The sequence below is a fragment of the Equus przewalskii genome, chromosome 11 (genome assembly GCF_037783145.1).
Source record: "Equus przewalskii isolate Varuska chromosome 11, EquPr2, whole genome shotgun sequence".
NCBI classification, from domain to species: domain Eukaryota; kingdom Metazoa; phylum Chordata; class Mammalia; order Perissodactyla; family Equidae; genus Equus; species Equus przewalskii.
Genome location: NC_091841.1, coordinates 2539574 through 2561336, shown reverse-complemented (window position 1 = coordinate 2561336; position 21763 = coordinate 2539574). Strand labels below are relative to the sequence as shown.

General features: G+C 49.0%; 1 protein-coding gene across 15 annotated transcripts in view; it reads right to left on the bottom strand.

The window, feature by feature from the left end:
- The window catches only part of LDLRAD3 (low density lipoprotein receptor class A domain containing 3), a 271148-nt gene that overhangs the window by 205908 nt on the left and 43477 nt on the right, over positions 1–21763 (bottom strand). The window lies entirely within an intron of this gene.

The following is a 21763-nucleotide window of genomic DNA, read 5'->3' as shown; positions in this document are numbered from 1 at the left end:
TCCTCCTTAAAACGAGTTAGTGAAGAAAGCCTCTGGCGAGAATTAACAAGGTAAGCAAAGAGAAAGAGAGGAGGGCTGGGGAAAGGACAGTTCTGCACCAGGAAACAGCTCTATAAATTATTTTCGTCCCGTATTTACAGCCTCGTGAAGGGCCCGAAGCTGTTACTTACATTTTTGAGTTATGCTTCGTTGCGTTTTAAGAGGACAATTATGTCGGAGCAGCATTAATGGCGTGGGGATTGGTGAGCCATCAGAACGGGGCCCTCGCAAGGTCCCAGGTCCGCAGCTCAGGGGGCTGGACAGCAACAGTGGAGGATGCTGTTCGTCATGATGCTGACCCCCAAAGGGGCCCCACCCCACCCTGAACCGCCCCCTTTGCACTCCCTTCACCAGCCCTTAAGAAATGGATCACCAGGGACCTTTAAGAGATCTAACATCTGCCGAAGTTCCTCCCATATGGCAGGAGTTCAAACGTCAGTTCTCTCTTTACTCCTTCTCAGGAGCCCTGTGAACAGGTGCATGCCCATCTTGCAGACAAGGAATCTGAGACTGAAGAAGCACCCGCTCCAGGTCACACAGCAAGAACAGGGGTCTGCGGACTTTTTAGGCCAGATTGTAAATACTCCGGGCTGTGCAGATCAGGAGGCCAAACTAAAGGTATTATAGAGGTACTTACATAAGAGGAAAGAAAACAATATTCCACAAAATTTTCACTGATGAAATTGAAAACATTAAAATAAACGAGAACAATTTTCTGTAATACAGGTCTACTAATTAAAAGAAGGGAATTCTTTTTTGGGGGAGGAGGGAGCAAGTAACGTGTCACTTGATTGAGCTTCAGAGTTAGTGTTCTCTATCATCAAAATCTATTGCAAATGTTTAATTTTTTTCAATCATTTAAAAATGTAAAAACCATTCTTAGCTCAGGGACTGTGCTGGGCTGGCTTTGGCCCAGGGGCCATAGCTGGCGACACTTGACCTGGAAGATGAAAGGTCTATCTAAACAATCAAATGGCAAAGGCATCCGATCCAAAGGGCCCCCTCTCTACCCCATCATACTTGCCCCACTCTGAAATGATCCCTGTGGTGTGGTGGCTGCTCCCCCAAAATGAGGACAGGGACCTTGGCCTTCCTGTTTCCCCAGCAACCAGCCAATACCCGGCACCCAGCACTCAGTAAACGCTCACTGACTGAATGCGTGATGACTCCTAAGGACCCTTCCGATCCTGACACTCTCAGCTTCTGTGAATTGATTTATACCCTACTTGAACCAATTTATACTTCTGTCCAAATCCAATGGACACGTGAGATTGGGTCTGCAAAACATTCCTGAGCTCCTAGGAGGAAAGAGACCGAAGTGGGGAACTTCGGATGAACTCTGACCAGCTCTCTTTTCACACCAACCCTGTCCTCGCCAAGCGTCCCATGCACGTCAGGCCAAGGGAGGACCTGGAGCGGGAGCTGGCCCCCTCGTGCCTGTCTTTTCAGCATCCAGCTGCAGCAGCAGGAAGTGAGAATCAGGCAGTGAAACTAAACTGAAGGACAAGGGAGGGGCCAACCTCATGACCAGTTTTTTCAGGCTTGCAAATAAGCCAGGCTAAGAGGGGGCCAGTAAACGCTGCACTTCAGCACCTCTCAGAAACAGCCACAGGGTCAAGAAGAGGGATTCTGCTCCGATCTCAAGTCGGGCCCAGCCCTGTGTGCGTGGGGGCGGCTCCAACAACTCCTACAGTCCCTGGGAACCGATCTGCAAACTAAACTCTGCTCTGCAGATACACCCAGGCGGGGCAAGCGTGGAAAATACCAAAGCGAACCAAGGAATAAGGCCAGAAATGCAAAATGAGCCTCATTTAGACCCGAAAGCATCTCTCTATGAGCTCAGGGTAAAGGAGGATTTCTGAAACAAGACTTAAAACACACAAGCCACAAAGACTGATAAATACAACTGCATTAAAATGTAAAACTCCTGGTCATCAAAAGACACTATAAACAAAGCTAAAAGATAAGCCACTAACTGGATGATGGTATCTGCCACATACATAACCCACAAAGATCGATATGTAGGACTTTCTTACAAGATGACATAAAAAAACGCAGACAACCCAGAAAACTGGATGGAGCCTCTGAACAGGTACTTTCACTGACGAGAAAACTCAAGCAGCCACTTCAGACGCACTCAACCTCGCTGGTAATCAGAAAATGATTAACGAAACGGGAAGTCCTCTTTCACACCCAGCAGACTTGCAAGAATTTGAAGTCTGACGTTCTCAAGTGGCGACACGGTGTGCGGCAACAGGAACTCACGCTGCACGCAGTGGAGGAAACGGAGGACTGATCGGCAACTCCTCGTGAAGCTGAAGATGCTCCGACCCTCTGACCCCGCCAGTCTTCTGGTACCTACCCCAGGTCTGGGAGAAGCGTACATGAGAGAACAGCACGAGGACATCCCCTGCAGCGAGGCCAGAAGGCAAAATTGCCAGACACGCTAAACGTCCATCAAAGAGGGAATGGATGAAAAATCAGGGGACATTCACACAATGGAATACTGCCAGGGCTTCTATTTAATGAACTGGGATGGCATGAATCAACACGGATAAGTCAAGAAACTTAATGCTAAGTGAAAAAAGCAGAGTGCAGAATAGCACTTAAATCAGGCTTGAAAAACATACTACTCTAAAGGATTCATACAGATGTAGACGTCATTTGGAAAATGTACAGGAAAAGAAAAATACCCCATTCGGGGCAGTGGTTACCCGCTGGCGAACGGGATCAGAGGGCGCACGTGAACTCAGCTGTAAGCTTTCTGCAAAACACTCGGAAGCAAGCATGACAAAATGTCAGAATTTAGCGGAACTAGTTCACAGGCTTTCTATTATTCTTGATTCTTTTCTCCACGCTTTAAAAAACGTTTCATTAATAAGATTTATTATCCAGAACAAAAATTACGCTAATATTTGAGAAAAATCTATGAAAGACATATGGAGCCATTCACCACTAATAGTCTAGCTTCAAAAAACCCCATCAAATATAAAAGAATGAGAGATGAAAGGTGGCAAGTGTTCATATTGGGGGAAAAAGAGCCAGTGCAGGGGCATCCATCTGGGAGAGGGGCCTACAGGAACTCTCTTCATTTCTGAAAGGCAGCCACAGTTGCCGGGTAGAAGCCAACAGCAGAGGAAAAAAATAAACACAGCTCTTCAGATAGATTTACTCACCCGACTTATGAAGCCGTGACATTCCAAAAATAAAAATATTAAGGCCTACCAGAAGTTCTGAATTTTTCAAATGCTAACTCCCGCAGACATCAGCGTGGGAAAAGCCGCAGTAAAGCTGTCTTTCTCAGAATAGTCCGCGCCATCTGCCCCCTCGCCCCTCAACACGGGGCTGCAGGAGGCAGAGACAGCCAAGGCTGGGATTTGGCACGCCCAATCACAACTGCCAAATGCCTGATTCTCTAATCACGATAGCTAGCTGTGTGACTTCAGATAAGTGAGTTCCCCTCTCTGAGCTAAAATTCTCCATTTGTCAAACTGGGGTAACCCTACCTCCCGGGCAGGGTTGCTGAAGGACAGAGGGATAGAAGACCCATATACAACAGATAGAGGGATAAAGTAAATGTAAGAGGTAGATGGCATATACTTGGGGTTCAATAAGTAGTCCTCGTGTTTGTTACTTCTTTCCCTCCACGCATTCTCCGGGACTCTCCTTGTTAGTGGCGCTCAGAGAACACTGGGCCCCTTCTGTCCCTTCCCCTCCAGAAAGGGCGCCGCCTGGGCAGGTGGGAAGCCTGCTGGAAGTGGGGTTGGCTGAGAGCTGGTGGTCACTCAGGTCCAAAAAAGCAGACTTTGGAGACAGACACCAGGTTCTAAGAACACAGTCAAGGAGCTCACAACATGACCCTGGCTGTGTGTCTTCTAACACACGACAGTCTCAGTTCGATTATTCCTAAGAACCAACCAGCCCTCACTGCCAGGGCTCTGCACAGCAGCAGAACTACAAAATGCACCAGCCCTTCCAGACAACGTGGTTGTGAAGCAGGTCCAAGAGAAAGGTTCCTGGGATTCACCTTTGGGATCTGAGGGAGCTGCTCCACCTCCCTGGGCCTCAGTTTCCCCATGTGTAAACCAAGGCAGTAGGAGATGACGTCCAAGTTCCTCCTCAACTCTCAGCCCGCTCGTCCTGTTTCTGTGGACACAGCTCCAGTCCCCACACAGGCAGGCAGTCACCATCTGCCTGTCCTACATACATTCCTCAGCATTTAAAAATAATACCGAGGGTTTACACAGAGCTCCCCCTCTACAGAACTGAAAACATCCCCGCGAGGCAGGTGCAGAAGGCAGTTCCTCCTTTCCAAAAACAGAGACTAAGACCCAGCCGTCAAAAGGCAGGGCTGGCGCTGGTTTCCAGCCCCCAGAGGAGACTCGATTCCTGCCTCTGCCCTTTAGAACTGAGACGGCTGGTCCCACACTCCCTGCAACAAGAGAAAATAATCTCCAAAGGGCCAGGAGACCCGCCTCCCGGTCCCTACGAATCCCAAGGCTCTCGAGTTCACTTTGCTTATCCACAATCTGCCATTGCGTCTCAGCAAATGAACGACTGTTTGGCTTATCACTTCTGATTAGGAGAGGAACTCAGCCAGGGGAATCAGCAACACCGACCTGTTAGCACCACCAATGGGGAATACATATTAACCCAGGCGTCTTCTTAAATTTCCTTACGTAGCTTAATCTATTAAACCGCTGCATCCTGCTTCTACAATCTGCTCACGCGGGCACCCTCTCTCCCGCAGAGCATGACGACAGGCCCTCCATCATAAGGAATTAGCTGACTTCTTGAGCAAATGATGTTTGTACACCTAGCATACCAGAGTTAAGCAGTATTTACCGCTGGAGTCCCCGCTTCTGCATGCATGTCTGACGGAGAGCAGCTTTCAGAGGGAGCAACTGACATTTGCAAGACACTTGTCGAAGTGGTAAATCAAAGGGCAGAAACCCTGCAGGCGAACCTGTTCGGGTTTTCCAGATTGCAAAGGGTAGCTTATGACAGTCCAGAAAACAAAGCAAATTAAAAATTAAAGAGGGATTATAGAGGTCGTCTCCCTCAGTCAGCCCTGGAGCCCACATACTCTGCATTCTAATTCCGCTCCTGCCAAGCTCAGGGAACGGCTTAATCCCTCTGTGCCTCAGTGTACTCCTCTATAAAATGGAGGTGGACCAAACGCAACCTTGATAAGCTCTCTGGGTAACCAAGGGGCTGTTCTGTCCACCTTGGTGTTGGAGTCGCAGTCACAAATCTGAAAATATGAGAACTCTCATTGCGTATCACTTGCACCAGAAAACTTGTCAAAAAAAAAAAAAAATACACTAAAAATTCAGTGAAAGCTTCTGGGATTTTCAGACATTTTATAAGACAGCAGTCAGAGGCCATAAGATCAGCCAGAGTTCACTTGTTAAAGGTATTATTATGCACTATTAAAGAACTACGGTTATACAGACTAGATGTTATGTGGGCATATACGATGTCATTACACAAGACATACCATTACAATGTAGTTACACGATTAATAATGAAAGGAAGGGTGACCTGCAGTGTAAATGGATCCACCTCGAACTGAACACAACAGAATCCGACCAGGTGAGATGAGAGACCAGAGAAGGGAGCTGCTCATTAAGAAATGCCTCTTCAAGGGGCTGGCCCCGTGGCCGAGTGGTTAAGTTCCTGCGCTCCGCTGCAGGCGGCCCAGTGTTTCATCGGTTTGAACCCTGGGCGCGGACATAGCACTGCTCATCAAACCACGCTGAGGCGGCGTCCCACATACCACAACTAAAATGTACAACTATGTACCGGGAGGCTTTGGGGAGAAAAAAGGAAAAAAATAAAATCTTTAAAAAAAAAAAAAAGAAATGACTCGAACGTGCCCCAGTGTGAGTCAGTTCAGATTACTACTGCTCAGACACTGGAAAGCAGTCAAAGCTCGGTGAATGCCAAGACCACGATGAAACTTTATGTAGGTCCAGACCCCACAGTCTGCAGGATCTTCAATCTCCTGACTTCCAGCTGCTCCCTGCCCCCATGATGGCCTGAATCTATCCTCACAAAGTCACCAATGGCCTCACAACTGCTGAATCCAAAGGTTAGCATTCCAGCGCTACCTTACGCAAAACTCTGCTGCCCTGGACCACCCGGAGCCTGCCCTCCTCCTGGACCTCCACTCCCTTGGCCTCCTCCACACCCTCACTCTCTGACCATGCCTCCTCGGTCACCTCAGAGGCTGCTCTTCCTCCAGCCATCCCTCAACAGCCTCCAGAATCCTGTCTCCCGTCTGCTTGAGCGATAGATGCGTCTTCCCTGGGAAAGCCATCCCATCCACCATTAGGTTCAACCTCCAGCTCAGCTCTCTCCCCTCCAACCCCACCCTCCACACACAGCCGCATCACCCCTACCACCCCAGGTACTTTCATCGCCAGCAGACTCAGCACATCCGCAACAGAACTTTTGATGTTTCTCCTAAACCTGCTCCTCCTGCATCACCCAGTATTTCGAGAACTACCCAACATCCCTCTCCCTCAGCCCCGCCCACATCAATCAACAGTGCTAAACATTTCCCACATCCATCTTTCCTCGCCATCCCTCCTACTCACGACCCTGGTTCAAGCCCTTCTCCCTTGCCTGTTTGGCATTAATGGATTCCTTGCCAGCTTTCCTGGCTCCAGTCTTTTTTTTTTTTAAAGATTGGCACCTGAGCTAACAACTGCTGTCAATCCTTTTTTTTTTTTTTTCTGCTTTACTCCCCAAATCCCCCTGCTACATAGTTGTATATCTTAGTTGTAGGTCCTTCTAGTTGTGGCATGTGGGATGCCACCTCAATGTGGCCTGACGAGCGATGCCATGTCTGTACCTAGGATCCGAACCTGCGAAACCCTGGGCAGCCAGAGCGGAGCGCACAAACTTAACCACTCGGCCATGGGGGCGGCCCCCTTGGCTCCAGTCTCGACACCTAAAATGCACTTGCACACAACTGGAGAGCAAACCTGACCATGTCACTCACCGTTTCAAATCCTCCCATGGCTCCCACCCCATGAGGGCAAGGCCCGAGGTCCTGGGGTCAGCACAGGAGGCCTGGGTGTCCTGGCCAGCCCACCGCTTCAGCAGTTGGTTCCTCCCTAGCCCCCCAGATCACTTTACAAGCTCCTGTCAGACCTCTCAACATAACTTACGTAAACCTCTATCTCTTCACTTATCATAATGCTTCATTGTTTGTTTGCCTGTCTTCCCGAAAAACCCCATGAACAACTTTTACCCAGAGGAGGAAATGTGTCCAAATGTAGGCCAGAGACAAGGAAAGAATGTTGAAATGGCGGGAGGAATGGAGGAAGGGATGGAGGTGGGATGGAGGCGGGGAGAGAAGGGTGGAGGGATGAATGGATGGAAGGATGGAGGGATGAATGGAAACATAGAGGGAGGGATAAAGTGTGTGGGTAGATGGTAATACGGATGGTTGCTTCTTTGTGCTATAATATTATGAAAAGCATTTCACCAAACATTTTGTGGATCATTCCTGCAAGTCAGGATTATTCCTCAATCCTGTGGACAGTCCACATTTGTATGCAGCTTAAGATTTATGAAACGAAAACACGTTTCTTCATGCTCAGATAATAATTTGATCTGAACTTGTTTATTTGAAAAACGGGGGTGGGAGGGATGTGACCCCAAAATATTTTTTATTCATATTATTATTCTCTTTCCTGAGAAGTCGTGGACCCCAGAATTTTCTAAAAAGCAATTTTCACCTCTGGATTAGCTTGAGCTTAAACCCATAATTCTTCATGGCTCAAAGTAAAAATTCAAATGTGGCCCAATACTTTAGACTGCAACCTCAGCAGGTGAGCGCTTGCCTCCAAAACTCTCGGCATGAGGACTTTGTATATGACCATAGGCTGTCAGCAGTATCTGACACAGCTGCCCCTGAGACACAGCCAACCTTCTGTGATGATCCATCTCTCAAGAAATCAAGGTTGGACACGTTATGGGGGAGAAGAACCAAGTCCGGGTGCATCTCATCACTGATGACCCCCATAGGAGTCAGCCCTCTGTTCCTGTTTCACAGTGGGTTGGAGGCAGCCTCAGTCAAGCCTTCAGGCCTCCATCCCCAGGGAGGCTGTCTTCTCCTCTCCCTGAGGTGAATCCCAAACCATCAGCACCCCACACTCGGTCCGTGTTTGTTTCTTTCTGTATCCAGGGAGTAGTGACAGCTGCACCAAAGACAGTGGCATTTTGGGCTGGGACTCTCATTCAGAGCAGACAAAGAAGCCAGCCCTGTGCTACTGGAGGCAGTGAAGGTGGTCTGGCCTTCAGGGGTCCCATCAAGGGTCTGCCTCTGTCATCAATGGCCATAGGAGCCCTGGGCCCTGGGCCCCCAGCTGCCCCCACTCCCAGCAGCCCTGGGATCTTCTGAACAAAGAGCCGAGTTTGTTTGCCAATATGGAAGGTGGCCACCCTTCACAGGCTCTGGACGTGGAGAGAAGAATGCCAGCTCCACGTGAACCTGCCAAGAGAGTTTAGGGAGCCACTGTGGTCTAGGAAATGCCAGCAGAATAAAGAAACGTAACGAACCAGAACTGCCAACACAGCTCAAGAGACTCTCTCTGTCTCTTTTGTCGATCATGGATCTTTATGCTAAAGACATGAGCGACCACGGTTTTTAAGAGAAATGAGGCAAGGGATCCAGCTTCTCACAGAACATCCGCAATAATCAGCTCCAACAGGCGCCAAGCCCTGCCCGGCCCTGCTCACTCTCACTGCACGGCACGGTCCTCCCGGGCCGCACAAACAATAATGCAGTGACAGACGCCAGACTCTGCAGCCAGGAGGAGAAATTTCACCTAATTAAATAACAACAAAACAGAAAACCAAAGCCTTCGGCCAATGCCAAAAAGAAGACAGGCGGCTTGATCTTTTCTAGAGCTTTATAGCCAGGATCGCCAATCAAGATTTTTTTTTCTAAATTTATCTTTTCAAACAATTCTGTGTCTCTAATTGCAAAGAACTCCTTAAAAATCAACAAGAAAATTGCAAGCAAACCGAGAGAAAAATGGATAAAGGAAATGAACGAGCATGTCACAGAAAATACAGATGGCCAATAAACCAACGAAAAGATGCAGAACCCCACTGGCAGTTAAACAAATGCAAGTGGAAATGCCATTTTTTAAAACAATCTGATCAGCAGTTAAAATGATGGATAATATTGACAGCTGGAATGGATGCGAGGAAATTGGTACTCTCAGACTACTGATGAGAGGAGAAACTGGTACAACCTCTCTGGGACCACTGGTGACACTGGCACTATTTATTACGGGCTTACCTTTGGACTCACTGATTCATTTCTAGGCGTCTATCCTTGGGAATATATAAACGCACTGAGAAACACGTAGAAGGCTTTAGTTCTTTATTTACTTACTTTTACTGAGGAAGACTCGCCCTGAGCTAACATCCACGCCAATCTCCCTCTATTTTTTAGTATGTGGGCCAGCACAGCATGGCTGCTAACAGTGTGGGTCTACGCCCAGAACCGAACCCGGGCCCCAGAAATGGAGCAGTGAACTTAACCACCAGGCCACTGGGGCTGGCCCCAGCTTTGTTTTTTTTTTTTCTTTACATCATTGTTTTTAAAAGCTCAAAACTTACAAGAACTTAAAACCTACTCAGAGGGAGATGGGTAAACATGATATGGCAGATCCAGAAGAACTTAGGATCCCGAATGCACTGCCGTGGAGGAACACCTCCAATACCTCAGAGGGGGAAGCAAGTTGCAAAACAATACATATAGCATTACCCATTTCCATTTCCCTCCAGAGTTGTATGTGATAACGTACAGGCACCTGCATTTACCTTCGAATCTGCAAGGTCCTAGAACATACACTCTGAGAGAAGGAATAGAGAGGTTCTTTGAAAATATGGGTATATTTTCTATTGGCATCTTTTTTCAAAACAAATTTCTTAAACTACCACCATAGTAAATACGCCTGGAGAACTGAGAATAGGAAGCATGATGACCTGGAGGAAGGGTTGAAGAGCACTGCACATTATCAAAATACACACACACATATGCACACATACACAGAGAGAAACACATACACGTGCACACACAGAGACCCTAAGAAACAAAAGCCAAAAGGAAAAGGTCACCCTATGCACCAAAAAAAAAGACAAAGCATCCCTTAAAACTTTAGAGAAGCCAGTTTCGTAAGAGTACTTTCACACAGTTATGAAACTAACAGCCCCAAACGCTGGCCTAAACTAACAAAAAACAACAAACCTGAATGGGGAATCATATGGAGAAACTTGGGTATGGATGGCTGCTTTCTTAATGAGTTAGTTATTCTGGGAACTCGCCCAAGGGCTGTATTCCCTTTTAGAACACAAATGTATTCTACAAAAGCTGTCTGAGGCACCTTTCCGCGGCCACATGGCTCCCCTCCCTCCTGCCCCCTTTCTCCCCACAAGCCACACCGCCTCGGTGGCCTCAGTGGGAGTGCCAGGGCTCTGCCTCTGATTAGGGGATATAAATTTAATGTGTCCTCTGTGAGGAATGCAGCGTGTCTGTCCAAGGCTCGCTTGCGCTCCATGTGAGCCCACAATTACTGCCTGCTCCGAACTCCTGCTTCCAGGTGGCACCGGGCCACCCTTTCTGCTGGAAGACAGAAGAGCTCATTCAAGGGCGCCGGGAGCGAGAGGGCCGGAGCCCGACCAAGGCTGGGGGGGGGCGTCTGGTTGCCACGGTTTCGGAGTTGTCCTCGCAACCGAAGTGGGTGGAGGGTCATCCCGCAACCCGCCTTCTGGAAAAGGGGGTGGAAATTAGATGTTTTTAGCAAAAGAAGCCAGACTAACCCTTTTTCTGGCCAGTTCAAAATCAGGCAAAAAAGCAGTCCATGAAGTTGGAAGTCACGATGCGGGGGGGACGACCAGACGGGGGCACAGTGGGGTTCTGGGGTGTTGGCGATGCTGTGTCTTGTTCTGAGCATGGTTCCCCAGGTGTGTTTACTTCATGAAAATTCATGGAGCCTCCCACTTAACCTCTGGGCACTTTTCAGTACGTATCTAAATTTCTATTAAAAATTTACATAAATCACAAAAGAAGACCTTTTGAACGGGCACCTGCTTGACGGGCACCGTCTCTGTCCATTCCCACTGACTCTCTCCTTTCTTCCTTCCACAGCCTGAGCCACTGGCAAACTCACTGGTCAGATCAGGCCAAGTCCAACTGTCCATGATGCCACGACCTGGCGACACGTGGGGACCGGCAGTGTGAGGAGGGGGGAATGGAATGTCCAGCATTTATTTTTAATTGATAGGCTCATTTTCCCTTAATATCGAAACAGTCCCACTCCTCCTCTCCAGTGCCCAAAATGGCATCGGCCACACCCTGATAAACCCCAAGCACGCAAGTTCTGGGCCCAGCCCCGGGCACATCGGTCCCCTCTACCGGCCCAGCTCTAGAACAGCCTCCGGGAGGCATTCGAGAAGTCAGCCGGCACTCCAGCTCTCCGTCCAGTCTGAGCCGGGACGGGACTTGCCTAGGAGTCCACGCCATCGCTGCTGACCTGTGACCCCACCACCGCCAAACTCTTTCGGGGTTATTCTCACCTATCAGGGATATTAGGGGTCTTCGATGAACTTTCCCATGTGGTTAGTTAGGGGGCTTTTCCACCTCTCTTCTTAAATAAAAAAGTTTTTTTGCTTGTCTTTGACGAAAAGAAAAACATAAAGTTTATAGGAAACTATATGGAGAGAAAAGCAACCCAGAAAGATTTACATTTGATGAACTCACAAATCAAGCAACCGATCGCTGATGTCTGCTGAGGCCGAGGGAGAAGCCTGAGCCTGCTGCCTCTCCCTCCATGCCATCACCATGCTTTCAAAGAGGTAGCACCAACCCACCACTGCCACCACCCCCGCCTCTGCCACCACCACCGCTGTCACCACCACCACCACCACCACCACCACTACCACCCAGAAACTCAGGGCCAGGGGCCCCAGCTCCAGGAAAGGAAGGTTGATCTCAGCTCACTAGCAAGGGGGCTGCCACCCCCGGGGAGCCCACAAGACAGGAGGGAGCCGGCGAGGGGAGGTGCCCAGCCCAGGGGTGTCCCTGATTTCAAGAGCACTCCTGACATCATGGAGGACAAGCCCACAGCTGCTGAGTGCACCCTCTCGGCGACCGGCATTTCACAGGATGTTGCCCCAGCCTTTTCATTAAAGGCCAGGTTGGTAACACCACCCATCTGTGTTCCCTTCACCGATACATTACAATTCCGTCAATGACTCCTCTGTCTGTCTGTCTGTCTGTGTCTCAGATCAGTTTCTTGCACTCCCACAAAACAAACAGCTTCTGTTCAAACTGCAGCCCAGAGCGACTCAATCTCCTGACACCTCCCCCACCGCAGGAAAAATCCGGAACTGTGGAAACAGGGAAAGGCCTGCCGGAAGCTCAGACTGGAGAGCAGGGAGGAAGCGAGGTGTGGAAGGAACACCTCAGGCCACACTCACCAGGCCCAAGACTCACAGACCCACAGTCCAGCAGCAAGTCACACATCCAAAGATCACACCAAGTAAGCCCAAAAAAGAAAGAACCAACTGAAGACCTTAAAAAAAAAAAGTGTCTTTATTAAGGGAAAAAAGGGGGATGCCAGCAAACCCGCCCTGCCTCAGCTCTCTAGTGCCTTCCAGATCCTAGCAGACAACACACAGACATGAGGACCCGAGCCACGGACGGCTCCAGCCTCGACGTGTGGGCAAAGCCTGTCAGTGAGAGGCAGGAAGGACCACCGCCAGCCACCCCAGCTCCTCGAAGGAAGATCACAACACCCCACTGGGGGTTACCAACTCGTGAGGAGAGAAGGGAAGGGATTTGTAAAAACACCATCCAAAGCAATCGACCTCAGTCCTTCAAAGTCCCCACCCGTAAGCAAGGGGCCGAGAGGCTGCGGGTCCCGCTAACACACACACGACTCCAGGAAACGTCTGTGTTACCCAGCTCCCCTTCGAGCCAGGCAGGACCCTCAGTGCCACTCAGAGAACAAGAGAGGAGACAGCTCTGAAACATTCAGAAAACAAAATATCCCTCAGAACGTCCGCACAAATAACTAAGAACAGCATTTCTCTCTCTAAATACGCCAAATATAATCAGATATGGGGGCAGCCCAATGTATACATAGATCTTTTTATATCTCAAAATTAACAGGTAGCTTCACAACTTTCACGGAAAAATAAGAAGGCACACATTGCATGGATTTCCCCTCTCTGCCCTCGAGCACTAGGGTTTTTCTTTCGTTTCTGTCTTTTCCATCCACAGTTTTTTTCCAGTTTCAAAATTCCCAGAGGTTCACATCTTTAAATAGAGATATATTACTCAGAATCCCTAACCTCTCTTACTTAGAACACAGAAGGAAAGCAATCTAAATTTGCTAATTAAAATCAATGGCAAGAAATCAACCTTCAGGGACAACAGGAGCAAAAAACCACATTTAGACAGCGAGGCAGATTACAAAGTCACATTGCACTGCGCTGGTGACAGGCCCCCCACTCACACTTCTCTTAGAAGTGGTGCCTGTATGGATGGGGCACCCGCCATGTGTTGGGACCTGCACTGGAACTTTGTGTATGTGGTTTAAGCCACACTGCATCCCGACTGAGTAGCTTTTATCCCCATTTTACAGATGAAGCAACTGAACTTCAAAATGACAAACCAGTCAGTGAGAACCAGGATGCAATTCAAGGTCTATCTGGCTCCCCAAAGCACCCTTTCTCCTCTACCGCCACTGTGTTCCCAAACAGACCACCTTATCATGAAGAACACATGAGCTACAACTGCTACGGTTCTCTCTCTACCCTGTCAAAGTCATAATTTGCGTATTATCACAATAGTGGAACTTCTGATACACAAATCCTAAGCTAATTATACATGTGAAATGGTGGAGGACCATCCCAATCTGAAACTGGTCTACACGGGTAACGGCTGTGTTCTCACTGCTAAACTGCCCGAGCCAACGTTCTCCTTGACAGTGACATTCTGCCACTGCACTGGGTCCGTGGAACAAGACACTCACATTTAATACCTACCCATCACCTACTGTATGCCCTATTTTGTGGAAGCATTCATTCAGCAGATTCATTCATTCACCCACAAGAACCTACTGAACACCCAGCATACTCGAGGTCGTGAGGAATACGAGGTTTGAGCACAAAGCCTACAGTTAGGAATGTGCACCTAAACAGCTGTAGTTGTGAAAGTTGGGAGTCACAAATGCCCTGAGAAAGGAGGAGAAAATGGGATAGAGGAATCGCTAAGGAGGGAGGAATGTATTCCGGGGAAGCATCGTGGAAGGTTCTGTGGCCCAGTTTTCAACCAGGCTGGTTTGCAGGTGGATATAAGTAGGCCTTCCTGCCAAAGGACACATCAGGCCAAGCGGGCAGGACAGGGACGAGGGGCAGACGGCTGAGAAGAGGCTGCCAAGCCAGGTTGTGGGGTTTGGACTTGACTTGCACACGAGAAACAACCACCTCAGGTTCTGAGCAGGTGGTGACACGAGATGAGTGATGCTTCGGGTAGGGTGACCTGGCAGCCTACACAGAAAGACAACCAGGCGAGGAAAGCAGCAAGAAACCCCAGTTGGGAAGCTCCTGGAAATTTTTAGGCATCAATTTAGGAATCAAAGAGTTGAGCCTCACTTTACTAACTCCAACATATGGTCCCCTTCTAACAAGAAATATTATGAGAGGCTGGTCAAACTTAAAATAAACAGACATGTCGAATCTCTGCGACTATTTGCTGAAGGAGGAGACGGCCCAAGTCATCGATCTCTGGCCCTGGAAGCCAGCAGACGGCATTTTTGGCAGCAGACCCGCTGTCCTGGTTCTATGTTTGCGCTGGCTGATGGTGCACTTTGCTTGTATTTCTTCAGCCTGTGCCACTGCAGCAAGGGGCAGGCAATCCCAAAATGGAACAAACAAGAAAGCAAGTGACCCGGGCTTTGATTTTGAGCATTCCCCTAACCCAGACACTAAGACCTCAGAGTGGATCCCATTCGTCCACCGCCTACGCTGACGGCCTCTCGGGGGGCCTGAAGGCTCTGTAAACAATCCCGACCAGCTTCCTGTGGATCTTCAAAACCCAAAAGACGACGAGAGAGAAAAAAAGCAAGGAGCAGAATCAGCTTATTATGGAGTAAATGGCTATGTATGCAAATCTGGAAGATTCCTGATACCGGTTACAGATTTCTGGAAAATAACTGCTTCGTAAGACAAATAAAGCAGCCTTTTGAAAACTGTGCTTTTCTAGACCTGCCTGCTGATGTGCTCCTGTCTGCAATAATGATAATAATAATAATAAAAGCTCTTGCAGGAGATGAAGTGACTCATAGCATTTTCTGCATGGATTAAATTTCTGCTACTTTCTGCAAGAAAAGCACTAACAGAACAAGCAGCATTTGCATTTCAGCGGCATAAACCCATTTCTGGGGGTGCAGAGCAGGGATTACAACAAGGGTGGGAGATCCATTCTTTCCCAAGGGTTTCATGTCATCCTCCCAGTTCCACTTGACCCCTTCCAACAGAAACCTTCGGCAGAGGGAAAATCCATCTCTATTCCGATGGAAACTGACTTTTCAGGTATGTAACTGAAAAATACTACAGGACTGTCCCCTGGACTTTTTTCTTAGCCTTCTTTTCAGCCAGGTGACCAGGACAGCCAACCAAATCCTGCATATGGAATTCATCAGAAGCCTTGCCGATGACGAACACCCCCAAACCAGTGGACCTAAAGTTTGAAAGCATCTGATTTAATGACACAAAAAAGTCAGTCTCAGAGCAGAAGAGGGAGTTTCCTAGGAAGTGACGCCAAGATAGGGAAATGAACTCTTCAGGGAAGTTCCAGGAAGAAAAAGGTGGAAGCAGCCACAGACGCGAATCGGGGCCAGCACGGACATCAGAAGAGCACAAAATCCATCTCACTGGATACCAGGAGGCGGGGCGGCCATGAGGCTGGGTACGCGGGCCTCGAACTCAGGCCCGGAGACGGCAGACACGCACTGGAGGGAGCTCTGCGGCCAGCCCCGCGCGGAGCACAGGGAAGGTGAGAGAGCGGTCAGTTAAAAGAAATAAAAACACTGCATAAACTATTTTCATAACCAAAGTTGTAGGAGACGGCTGTAACCTCCACAGTTGTAATTCTGCTGTAAAAACATGTTTTTAAAAATAAGGCCTCATGGAAATAGAAGTCCACGTTGGAAAGCGGACAAGGAAAACAGAGCAGGCTCCTCCTCGGAACAGCGCGGCCTCCTGAAGAAACACAGGGAGCAGAAACGGATTTACTTCTTAGAAGAAGACACAGGCCTCAGTGCTCTTGAACAGGCTAATATTCACCCGGTTGAACACGGCCGTTCCCAGGTGCCGTCCACCAGCCCATCAATACTGAGGGGGAGCAGACCCAGGTGCACAGGCGCACACACCCCCCCACACACACATGCGCCACACATGCACACTCGGGCACACACGTGCACACACACAGCAAATACTCATTCTTCCTCGCCCAGCAGGATTGAGATGCCCACGTATTTACAAGCCAACCGCGAGAGGAGCAGTTAAACTTCTGGTCCCTGACCACACCTGACCACAACCAACGCCCTCTCTCTCCAGATCCCAAAGTCCTCTTTATATTTTTCAAACCTTGAGGAGGTCCCGCATCCAAATAAGGATCCCACCATCGTCAGTGAAGCCTGGAGTTGGGATGAGCGAGGCTCTTCTTTGGCTCCAAGCCCTGCTCTCATCACTAGCATCACCCGCACATTCAGGCCTCAGGGCAACCACAAGGGCCTTTTGGAAAGAATAAACTACCCTACTGAATTTGTCTATCAATTCCCCCTGCTTTGTGTAGCCAAGCTTTCTTTACAACTGATAAACAACATGCCTCCCCAAACATAAATGGCACTGATGGTAATTACCATTTGCTGAGTGTTCTCCACGTGCCAGACACCTTTATGAACATCCAACATTTATAACAGCTTTAATCAGAGGAATCATTTGCTCCATTTCACAAACGAGGAAAGGCCGGTCCGAGAGGTTAAACCGTGTGCTCCGGGTCGCACGAAGCCACTGAGGATGCGGGATGTAGGCCACAGCCAGACCTGCCACACTCCATCTTCAGCCGGATTCTTTCACCTGGCCACGAAAGCACAACCAGGGGAAAACTCGGCCACCTCATACCCTCTTCCCTCAGAACAAGAAGCCTGCCAGTCAGGCTAGGAGGCTCTTCTGCAGATTTCCCCAAACAGAGACTTTACAAGGGTTTTACAAAAATCAGTGGTCTGCAGAGGCTGCAGAGTGACTTCCAGTTTTAAAAACTAACAAGAACCTCAAGAGCCGATTATTAGGGCTAATGCAGCTCATAAAACAGACCATAAACCACTGCTGTCATGTTAGTCTTGTGTCCTCCTTTTCCAGAGGCCTGTCAGAGGGGAGGCTGGCGCAGCGAGGCCGTCCGGGCCTGTGGTCCACTCACACCTGGGAAGACTTGCATCTTCACCTCTCCCCTTCTCTGTCCTCATCAGACGCTCTCAAGTCTGTGCAAAGGAAACATCATCAACCAGGCTCCTCTATCAGAGGATGACCTCAGATGGGTCCCCGGAGCCGGCTCTAATTTACTTAAATGATGGAGATCTTGCCTCCCAGGCCACTCAACCCTGCAGCCCCAGCCCGCAGATGGAATCGCAAAGCAGGTAGGCCAGACTCACCAATCTGCCGATTCAGTGGGGGCGAACGTTACAAATTACAGGGTATAAATTTAGCACGGTGGGTCTTGACACACATTCCTGCAAATTACACGTTCCCGCGTTAGTAGAAAGTGCATTAATTACTCCGGGCGCACACACTCCTTCCACTTACCCGGGGCTTTGGGGAGAGCTGAGAGCAACTCGGAGTAATCTACGAAGATTAAAGCATAAATAAATAATGCCTGCTGGGGAGGTGGGACTTTTCCAGAAGCTCTTGGCGTTAGAATTGTTAACTTTCTCCCCGCAGACGGAGAGTCACTGAGGCCCACTGTGTGGAGCTGAGGATGGACTGACCCAGATCAAGACACAAACACGGGACTGGTAGGGCTGAAAACTGCAAGCTGGCGGGAGTGTGAGAGCAGCACCTCCCTCCCTCTCGCACTAGACGCGCTACTTGCCCGCAAAGAGCACAGGCGCCAGGTGCAGGGGCAGACGCAGCCGAGGTGAGGTCTGGGTCCACCGGCCTGAGCCCATCAGGAGATTTCAGCCTACGCAACAGAGCACTATCTACACGCCCAGTACACAGAACCTGCATCGTCTGTGAGGGAGGAAAGAACTAGTGCTAACTTCACAGAGGAGGAAACCGAGGCTTGCAGAGGCAAGTAACTTGCCCAAAGGTCACATATTCAAGAGCAGTGGGACCCAGGTCTGTGTGACTCTCAGACTCACGCTCTTAAACCCCAGGAGCTGCAGCATCTGCGGAGGGGCAGCCAGCCTCAGATGCTCCTCAGGCCCTGGGGCAGGAGAAAACACCGCACATTCCCTCAGTGCCTCCTGCATCTGGGACACACAGCTCTCTGCTGTCACCGAGGCTGTTCCATTAACTCTCGGAACAACTCTGGGCAGTATCCCATCCTCTCGATTGCACCCATGAGGAATCCGAGACTGGGAAAAATCAAGGTCATCCAGCAAGCGAGGAGCAGAGCCAAAATTATAACCCATCTATATACTTCCTAAATTCAAGGCTTTTCCCTCTAAACTAAGATGCTAAATCTGTGAGTTAACTGTAACTCTGATAACTATGCAGCCTCCATAAGTTAGGGAAAAAAGGGATTAAACAAGACCAGGGGCCAGCCCAGTGGCATAGTGGTTAAGTTCGTGCACTCTGCTTCAGCGGCCTGGGGTTTGCAGGTTCAGATCCCAGGTGTGGACCTAGCACCACTCGTCAAACCATGCTGTGGTGGTATCCCACATAAAATAGAGAAAGATTGGCACAGATGTCAGCTCAGGGCCAATCTTCCTCACCAAAAATAAAAACAAGACCAAACTGCTAGGGTTGGAGGAGAATGTCAAAGCGTTGCTACCGACAAGGTCCCACAGCCAACACTTCCAGCGGGGTGGGGAGAGAGCAGGCTGTTTTCAAGTCACAGCTATGGTGGACACTGGTGGGGATTTTGTTTAAGTCACTCAGCATCCATTTCTTCCTCTGCTTTACTAGAATTACTGCTCTCTCAGAGGCTATGATGTAACAGGACCATAATCAGGGGTCCCACCCTTTCCAGCCAAGGGGAGGTCACATGGTCTAAGCTAAACTAAGATGACATTCCCTCCCTGGATTGTGGCTTTTGAGAGGTAGGGCAAAGAGGCTGAAAACACCCCACTCCTCCCAAGAAGCTGGCCACGGCAGGAGTCTTTTTACCATAAGACCAAATCTCTCTGTAGCCACCCAGCCTGGAAAGTTCACAGACCTCCTGGCTGACGGGGCGTGCACTGCAGCAGGAGAGCAAGGTAACGTGGAAGAAAAACAGGTGCTATGGCGGAACAGCAGCACACCACTTCCATAAAATCTGTGTGCAGTCTACACTTACACAGGAAAAGGGTATTAGAAGAGGACAGGGCCAGCACCCAGAGGACCCACTGCCTGGACCAGCCAGAGAAGTTAAGATCGGGCTTGGCCACCCGAAGAGTGACTTGTCGCAGCCAGATCGCCGTCTTGTCACATCTCATATCGAGAGGACATTTCCTCTTAGTCATCCTAATTTGGTGGATTAATTAAACTTGGAATTCTTGAGCACTCCAGGTTATGACCTCAATCCCGACTTGCGGAAATTGCACATTCTTTGTCTTAATTGGAAATGTGCGTGGTTTTACCTAACAAAAAATGTGCACGGTAACCTTGTAACACACACAAGGGTGTTCTATACCAGAAAGCTAACGAACAAAGCTGACGCAGTTGTATAAGAAATGGCTGTCCCCAGATTAATAAATTTAGAGGGTGATTAGAAGCTTCTGTTGCATAAACACCCCTCGGCACTCAGGTGATCCCCTTCCGGTTCTCTCCTACTAAAACGTGGGAAGCAGCTGGCTAGGCGTGCCATAGGGCCCCGGCCCACCTAAGCTGGCCAAGATGGAAACGGTGTGAAAGCCATCCATCTGGACCAACATTTCTGACCTCCTGGGGCCCTTTCTGTGAGGTGAGACAGAGGCCTGAAGCCAGGCAAGATTCTGGTGGGCCCTCCCCAGTCTGGGAGGGGCCTGATGCCTGAATTGGGAAGACCCAATGTGACTGGGGTGGCTCCTAAGACAAAGAGCCAGGGCTTAAAAAAAAAAAGCACCAGAAAGAGATGATGCTAACTGAGGGTCTCAGTGGGGCTCTCTGACACGATCGTACATGCTCCTCGCCAGTCAGGGCAGTAAGAGTAAGGGACTAACGCAGCACCGGCGACGAATGATAAGGATGACACAGAAGAAGTGACAACATACGCACAATGCAGTGAGCTTCTGCCTCCTGCTCTGGAGGAGCCAGCGGGAGGCTATTCAACACTGGGGGCATGCTGCGGGTGGAATTTCTGGGAATTTTTCTAATCTACAGAGATTACTACAGAAGTGCACAACAATAGCTACAAACATGTTATCCACAGTGATGCTCATAATAAACAAACACTTGGAAACAACACCATCGCCCAGCATCAGCGAGTGGACAAATAAATTATGGACCATCTCCCGGGCAGAATTCAACACAGCCATGAAAACCGGGTGGAAGGACCGGGGTCCAGACGTGGGCACTCTGCCGGGAGGAACAGCAGCCCAGGCGAGAGGGACGCTGGGCGGTTTCGAAAAATAAAGTCGTATTAGAATAGACACCGTAGGTGGGCAGGCAAAGAACGCAAACACCTGTTCTTTACATAATATGGTCCACAGAAAACAAAGCTAATAAAAATTACGTTGACCAACAGAGTTTGGGTAAAAAGACAGCTGAGGATAAACTAAATTAGGAATGTTTTCACGAACAGAAAAATGTTCACTATGTGTAAATGAAAAAAGAAAGTTTATAAACTATATACACATACACACACAGAACACGTTCGAAAGGGTAATATGCCAAATTTTATTTGAATAAAATAAATGGTAGGATTACTGGGTGATTTTTACCTTCTTTCTGATTAACTGTATTTTCAACAATAAATAGCAAGAGAAATTACTTTTCAGAATTTTAACGAGGGCAGAGACCATCACAGAACCAAACTATAACACAGGACGTCAAAGCAGACTGAGATTTGACTCTGAAGAGATTGTGCCCTCCTAATAATTCAAATAAAGATGGTTGGTTTTTTTTTGAGGAAGATTAGCCCCAAGCTAACATCTGCTGCCAATCCTCCTCTTTTTTGCTGAGGAAGACTGGCCCTGAGCTAACATCCGTGCCCATCTTCCTCTACTTTATACGTGGGACGCCTACCACAGCATGGACTGCCAAGTGGTGCTGTGTCCGTAACCCGGGATCCGAACCAGCGAAACCCAGGCCGCCAAAGCAGAACGTGCGCTTAACCACTATGCCACTGGGCAGGCCCCTAAAAGATGGTTTTTGACAAAGAAAGTATACAGGGGTCGGCCCCATGGCTGAGTGGTTAAATTTGCACGCTCCGCTTTGGTGGCCCGGGGTTTTGCTGGTTCAGATCCTCGGGGCAGACATGGCACCGCTCATCAGGCCATATTGAGGC